The sequence below is a fragment of the Molothrus ater genome, chromosome 30 (genome assembly GCF_012460135.2).
Source record: "Molothrus ater isolate BHLD 08-10-18 breed brown headed cowbird chromosome 30, BPBGC_Mater_1.1, whole genome shotgun sequence".
Lineage (NCBI taxonomy): Eukaryota > Metazoa > Chordata > Aves > Passeriformes > Icteridae > Molothrus > Molothrus ater.
The window spans coordinates 2,296,592-2,304,229 of record NC_050507.2 but is presented as its reverse complement, the minus strand read 5'-3'; the positions used below and the strand labels follow the sequence as shown (position 1 = coordinate 2,304,229).

At 64.3% G+C, this 7,638-nt stretch overlaps 1 protein-coding gene across 1 annotated transcript in view; it reads left to right on the top strand.

Annotated features, from left to right (window-relative positions):
- Positions 1-4,027: 4,027 nt before the first annotated feature.
- LOC118697246 (natural resistance-associated macrophage protein 2-like) overlaps positions 4,028-7,638 on the top strand; it is a 49,715-nt gene continuing 46,104 nt past the window's right edge. Inside the window, exon 1 of the mRNA XM_036399786.2 lies at positions 4,028-4,110. The gene's annotated coding sequence lies outside the window, so the exon portion shown is untranslated. The remainder of the gene's footprint in view (positions 4,111-7,638) is intronic.

The following is a 7,638-nucleotide window of genomic DNA, read 5'->3' as shown; positions in this document are numbered from 1 at the left end:
ACCATCTCCCCTACCATACACCAATTACAAACAAAATTTAAAAATACAACAAACTATTAAAAACCCAGTTAAAAACATGAAGTAAAAAATCTTTCCAAAATTAAAAACAACATTTAACACACAGCTGCCGCTGCTCCCGTGCTGGCCCCGGGATCCCCCCGTTCTCCCGGTTCTCCCGGTTCTCCCGGTTCTCCCGGTTCCCGGTACCGGGCAGGACCTTCCAGCCGTGCCCCATGTGGGTCATGTTTATTTTCCTCCTTCCAGGAGCCAAAACAAACCAAACCCTGCCCAAAGATTTTCGGGAAAGCCCCGCAGGAATTCCCGCAGCTGCTCAGGAATTCCCTGCCCAGGTGCCACCCGCAGGTGCCACCCTGGGGACCCTCGGGGCCGCTCTCGGTGCCCCGGGACGTGGCCCGGCTCAGGCAGCCCCGTGCCCGCCTCACCTGTGCCCAGGTGTTGCTGACTCAGCGGTTCCGTTATCGCACCCCGTTATTTATCACGGCCCGGGACGGTCCGGCCCGCACGTCCCGGGGCTGCCCGAGCAGAGTCCGGCCCGGATCAGCGGAGCCGCCGGCCCGGCCCGTGAGCGGCATCAAAGCGGCTCCGTGGCTTCATCAAAGCGTCTTAATGAGCACTTAATTAATGATCGGGAGCCTTTGAGGCGCCTCGCAGCTTCCTCGGGAACTCTGCTCGGGGCAGGGAGGGGACAGCGCTTAAATAGGGAGGGGACAGCGCTGGGGACAGAACCCGGGACAGTGCCGGGACAGTGCCGGGACAGAGCCGGGACAGAGCCGGAACAGAGCCGGGACAGTGCTGGGACAGAGCCGGGACAGAGCCGGGACAGAGCTGGGACAGTGCTGGGACAGAGCCGGGACAGAGCCGGGACAGAGCCGGAACAGAGCCGGGACAGTGCTGGGACAGAGCCGGGACAGAGCCGGGACAGTGCCGGGACAGAGCCGGGATAGAGCTGGGACAGAGCCGGGACAGTGCCGGGACAGAGCCGGGACAGTGCTGGGACAGAGCCGGGACAGTGCCGGGACAGTGCCGGGACAGTCTTGGGGACAGTGCTGGGACAGTGCCGGGACAGTGCTGGGACAGAGCCGGGACAGTGCCGGGACAGAGCCGGGACAGTCTTGGGGGCAGTGCTGGGACAGTGCCGGGACAGAGCCGGGACAGAGCCGAGACAGAGCCGGAACAGTACCGGGACAGAGCCGGGACAGTGCTGGGACAGTGCTGGGACAGTCTTGGGGACAGTGCCGGGACAGAGCCGGGACAGTGCTGGGACAGTCTTGGGGACAGAGCTGGGACAGTGCTGGGACAGTGCTGGGACAGTCTTGGGGACAGTGCCGGGACAGAGCCGGGACAGAGCCGGGACAGTCTTGGGGACAGAGCCGGGACAGAGCCGGGACAGTGCCGGGACAGTACCGGGACAGTACCGGGACAGAGCCGGGACAGTCTTGGGGACAGTGCTGGGACAGTACTGGGACAGTGCTGGGACAGAGCCGAGACAGTGCCGGGACAGAGCCGGGACAGTGCTGGGACAGAGCCGAGACAGTGCCGGGACAGTACCGGGACAGCACCGGGACAGAGCCGGGACAGTCTTGGGGACAGTACCGGGACAGAGCCGGGACAGAGCCGGGACAGAGCCGGAACAGTGCCCAGGATCCGGAGGCGGCAGCGGGAGCGATGCCCGGCAAACCCAGCCCTGCCTGCGAGCTGGGTGAGTACCGAGCCCAGGGCTGGCATCCCGGGACAGCCGGGAACTGGGGATTTTGGGGCACTTTGGGGCAGATTCCCTGCCCAAACCAGCCGGGACTTGGGCACTTTGGGGCAGTTTGGGGCAGTTTGGGGCAGTTTCCAAGCCCAAACCAACCGGAATTTGGGCAGTTTGGGGACAGTTTGGGCAGTTTGGAGCAGATTCCCAGCCCAAACCCATCGGGATTTGGGGATTTTAGGGCAGTTTGGGGCATTTTGGAGCAGTTTGGGGTAGTTGGGGGCAGATTCCCAGTCCAGAGCAGCTGGGATTTTGGGATTTTGGGGCAGTTTGCCAGCGCAAACCCGCCAGGATTTGGGGATTTTGGGCAGTTTGGGGCAGAATCCCAGGCGGAGCAGCCGAGATTGAGGCAGTTTGGGCAATTTCCCAGCCCAAACCAGCCAGGATTTGGGCATTTTGGGGCTCTTTGGAGCAGTTGGGGCAGTTTGGGGCATTTTCCCAGTCCAAACCATCTGGGATTTGGGCATTTGGGGCAGTTTGGGGCAGATTCCCAGCCCAGAGCAGCGGGGATTTGGGGATTTTGGGCACTTTGGGGCAGTTTGTGGCATTTTCCCTGCCCAAACCACCTGGAATTTGGGGATTTTGTGCAGTTTCCCAGCCCAAACCAGCCAGGATTTGGGCACTTTGGGGATTTGGGGCATTTTCCCAGCCCAAACCACCTGGAATTTGGGGATTTTGTGTCGTTTCCCAGCTCCTGTGGGGTCAATCCCACCTGGTTCCAGGTGAGGAGTGAGGCCTCCAGTTGGGTTATTCCTATTTTCAGGAATATTTTTTGGGTTCTTCCTGACTGTCAGGTCAGGGCTGGGGCTGGTGGAGTCTCCCACCTCCTGGATTTCTCATTTTTCCAGGATTTGGACATTTAGCAGCACCATTAATAATGCCAGGCTGCTCCTGCCCATTGCTGCTCCTGCACAGACACCCCAAAATCGCACCCTGGGCATCCCAAAATCGCACCCTGGGCATCCCTGGAGTGCTGTCCAAGCACTCCTGGCAGCCTCGGGGCTGTGCCCGTTCCCTGGGCAGTGCCCAGCACCCTCTGGGGGCAGAACCTTTCCCTGTACCCATCCTAAACCTCTCCTGGGTATGGGGAGGGTCTGGGGACCCTCCTGGGGCCTCACGGGGGCTCAAACCCCCCCTTTAGGGGCTCAGGGGCTGCACGGGGGTCCATGGTCCCTGTACTGGGGGACTTGGTGCCCCAAACTGGGACCTGGGGGCCCCAAACTGGGACTGGGGTTCTGTCTGCCATCCTGAGACCCCAAACTGGGACCTGGGGGCCCCAAACTGGGACTGGAAGCCCTGGCTGCCATCCTAGGGCCCCAAACTGGGACCTGGGACCCCAAAGTGGGACCTGGAGCCCCAAACTAGGACTGGGGCTCTGTCTGCCATCCTGGGGCCCCAAACTGGCACCTGGGGGCCCCAAACTGGGACCTGAGACCCCAAAGTGGGACTGGAAGCCCTGGCTGCCATCCTGGGACCCCAAAGTGGGACCTGGAGCCCCAAACTGGGACTGGGGCTCTGGCTGCTATCCTGCCCCCCAAACTGGGATCTCAGACCCCAAACTGGGACCTGGGGGACCCAAACTGGGACCTGGAACCCTGTTTGTCATCCTGGTGCCCCAAACTGGGACCGGGGACCCCACACTGGGACTGGGAGCCCTGGCTGCCATTCTGGGACCTCAGACCCCAAACTGGGACCTGGGGGCCCCAAACTGGGACTGGAAGCCCTGGCTGCCATCCTAGGGCCCCAAACTGGGACCTGGGACCCCAAAGTGGGAACTGGAGCCCCAAACTGGGACTGGGGCTCTGTCTGCCATCCTGGGGCCCCAAACTGGGACCTGGGGGCCCCAAACTGGGACCTGAGACCCCAAAGTGGGACTGGAAGCCCTGGCTGCCATCCTGGGACCCCAAAGTGGGACCTGGAGCCCCAAACTGGGACTGGGGCTCTGGCTGCTATCCTGCCCCCCAAAATGGGATCTCAGACCCCAAACTGGGACCTGGGGGACCCAAACTGGGACTGGGGCTCTGTTTGTCATCCTGGTGCCCCAAACTGGGACCGGGGACCCCACACTGGGACTGGGAGCCCTGGCTGCCATTCTGGGACCTCAGACCCCAAAGTGGGACCTGGGGGCCCAAAGTGGGACCCGGCTGCCGTCCTGGGGCCGCCCATCCCCGCCACCCGCAGTCCCGGGGCTCAGTCCCCAGCCCCGCACCCACGTTCGGGCTCAGGCCCCACCCCGAGGTCCCGGTGCCGCCCCGTGACGCGCTCGGTGCGCCGGGACGCGGCTCGGGCCGGGCATGTGGCGGCGGCGGCGGCGGGGCCGGGGGCGGCCGGGGCCGGTGAGCGATGGGGGGGAACCCTCGGCGGGCGGTACCGGGGGCTCCGGCCCCGGGAGTCCCGGGGGGCTCCGGCCCTGCGGGTCCCGGGGGCTTTGCGGGGGTCTCCGGTGCCCGGGGGTGCCCTGGATGTGCTGAGGGACCCCCGGGTGGGGGTCGGGACGGGGTCACGGAGCCGCCGCCCGTCGCCCCCCGGCACCGCCCGCGGGGCTTCGGGGTCCCCCGGTGACCTTGGGGTGTCCCGGGGTCCCCGCCGGGGGTGGCGGCACCGGCTCCGCCGGGGTTCGGGGCTCCCACAGGCTCGTCCCTCCCTCGGGACGGGAGTGCCGGGGCTCCAAGTGCCCGAGATGGGGTCCCCGTGTCCCCGGTGCCAGCTCCGGTTCGGTGCCGGTGCCAGCTCCGGTTCGGTGCCGGTGCGGAGGATGGGCCCGGCCGGTGCCGCAGGCCCGGTGTCCCCAGGCTCGGCAATGTCGCTGTCACCGCGCAGGGCTCCGGGCTCCCGCCTGGCCCCGAGCAAGGTCCACGGGTGGGCTCAGGGCGGGCTCCGGTCCCCGCGCGGTGCCGGTAACGGGAGCGGTGGCGATAACGGCGCCGGGGCTTTGTGGGTTTGGCTCAGCCCGGGCGATGGAAACGCTCAGGTGTGCGTCAGCTGCCCCGTCCCACGCTGGGAGGAACAGGGCTGGACCCTGAATATGGGGCTGATCCTAAATCTGGGGCTGGCTCCTAAATCTGAGGAGTGCATCCTAAATCTGAGAGGTGGCTCCTAAATGTCTGGGGCCTGGCTCCTAAATCTGGGGACTGACTCCTAAATATGGGGCCTGGATCCTAAATCTGGGGGCTGGCTACTTAATCTGGGGCTGGATCCTAAATTTGAGGGCTGGCTGCTAAATCTGGGGCCTGGATCCTAAGTCTAGGGACCGGCTCCTGAATTTGGGGCTGGCTCCTGAATTTGAGGGCTCCTAAATCTGGAGCTGGCTGCTGAATCTGGGGGCTCCTAAATCTGGGGGCCGGCTCCTAAATATTTGGGGGCTGGCTCTTAAATATCTGGGGGCTGAGCAGGGCGGGAGGAGAGCTGCTCCTCCCTGCAGGTGCTGTTGGTTTCGGGGTGTGGAGTAACCGGGTCACCCTCGTGGTGAGAGGAGGGCACCAGGGCACCCCGGGGTCAGCAGGGCAGATCCCAGCCCGGTGCCCTGCTGTGCCCAGGACAGGCTCAGTGTCCATGCCCTGCTGTGCCCAGGACAGGCTCAGTGCCTGCTGTGCCCAGGGCAGGCTCAGTGCCCATGCCCAGGGCAGGCTCAGTGCCCCTGCCCTGCTGTGCCCAGGGCAGGCTCAGTGCCCATGCCTAGGGCAGGCTCAGTGTCCATGCCCTGCTGTGCCCAGGGCAGGCTCAGTGCCCATGCCCAGGGCAGGCTCAGTGTCCATGCCCAGGGCAGGCTCAGTGCCCCTGCCCTGCTGTGCCCAGGACAGGCTCAGTGCCCCTGCCCTGCTGTGCCCAGGGCAGGCTCAGTGTCCATGCCCTGCCCAGGGCCCAGGGCAGGCTCAGTGCCTGCTGTGCCCAGGGCAGGCTCAGTGTCCATGCCCAGGGCAGGCTCAGTGCCCCTGCCCTGCTGTGCCCAGGACAGGCTCAGTGCCCCTGCCCTGCTGTGCCCAGGACAGGCTCAGTGCCCATGCCCTGCTGTGCCCAGGGCAGGCTCAGTGCCCATGCCCAGGGCAGGCTCAGTGCCCCCATGCCCTGCTGTGCCCAGGGCAGATGCCAGCCCCGGAGCGTGGGATGCGGGCAGGGCTGGGCAGGGCCCGAGCTGGTCCAGCCTGCCCGGGGTGGGCAGGGGCCATGTCCAGGTGAGCCAGGAGCAGAGCCCAGGTCAGCCCTGCCTTCATCTGATCCTGTCCTGGGCAGGAGTGGGGCAGGGAGGGAGCCCACAGGGTGATCCTGCAGGGATGGATCCCAAAGGGATGGATCCTGCAGGGATGGAGCCCACAGGGGTGATCCTGCAGGGATGGGATCCCAAAGAGATGGATTCTGCAGGGATGGAGCCCATAGGGATGGGATCCCATAGGGATGATCCCTGCAGGGATAGGATCCCAAAGAGATGGGGTCCTACAGGGATGGGATCCCTCAGGGATGGATTCTGCAAGGATGGGTCCCACAGGGATGATCCCTGCAGGGATGGGATCCCTCAGGGATGGATTCTGCAGGGATGGGATCCTACAGGGATGGGATCCTGCAAGGATGGATCCTACAGGGATGGGATCCTGCAAGGATGGGTCCTACAGGGATGGCTCCTGAGTCTGGGGGCTGAGCAGGGCGGGAGGAGAGCTGCTCCTCCCTGCAGGTGCTGTTGGTTTCGGGGTGTGGAGTAACCGGGTCACCCTCGTGGTGAGAGGAGGGGTGGATCTTGCATGGATGATCCCACAGGGATTGGATCCTATGGGGGTGATCCCACAGAGATGGAGCACATAAGGATGGGATCCCACAGAGATGGATCCCACAGGGGTAATTCCACAGGGATGGGATCCTATAGGGATGGATCCCATAGGGATGATCCCACAGAGATGGATCCTGCAGGGATGAGATCCCACAGGGATGGAATCCCACAGGGATGGGATACTATAGGTGTGGATCCCATAGAGATGATCCCACAGGAATGATCCCACAGGGATGGAGTCCCACAGGGATGGGATCCCACAGGGATGGGATCCTATAGGGATAGATCCCATAGGGATGATACCACAGAGATGGATCCTGCAGGGATGGGATCCTATAGGTGTGGATCCCATAGAGATGATCCCACAGGGATGGAATATCCCACAGGAATGGAATATCCCACAGGGGTAATCCCACAGGAATGGTCCCAAGGGCTGATCCCCCCGTGCTGTCCCCAGGGTGACCCCACAGCTCTGTGCACAGGATGAGCTTTCCCAGGTGCTTGACCCAGCAGGGCTGTGTGGGAGGGTCAGCAGCTGGAATTGGGGCAGGAGGGTTGGGAAATCCCTCTGGGATCAGCCAGGCCCAGATTGCAGCAGCAGCTGCCACCACCCAGCTCACCTGGGCTGGGCTGCCCAGTGCCCACCTGGGCCCTGCCCACGGCTCCCAGCGGGACCTCACCCGAAAGGGCTGGCCCGAGGCTCAGGGAGCAGCTCAGGGCTCCCAGTGCCACCAGTGCCACCAGTGAGAGGCTCCCAGTGCCACCAGTGCCACCAGTGAGGGGCTCCCGGGGGTCCCAGTGCCACCTGTGAGGGGCTCCAGTGCTCCCAGTGCCACCAGTCAGGGGCTCCCAGTGCCACCAGTGAGGGGCTCCCAGTGAAGAGCTCTCAGTGCTCCCAGTGCCACCAGTCAGGGGCTCCCAGTATCACCAGTGAGGGGCTCCCAGTGCTCCCAGTGAGGGACTCCCAGTGCCACCAGTCAGGGGCTCCCAGTGCCACCAGTGAGGGGCTCTCAGTGCCACCAGTGAGGGGCTCCCAGTGCTCCCAGTGCCACCAGTCAGGGGCTCCCAGTGCCACCAGTCAGGGGCTCCCAGTGCTCCCAGTGCC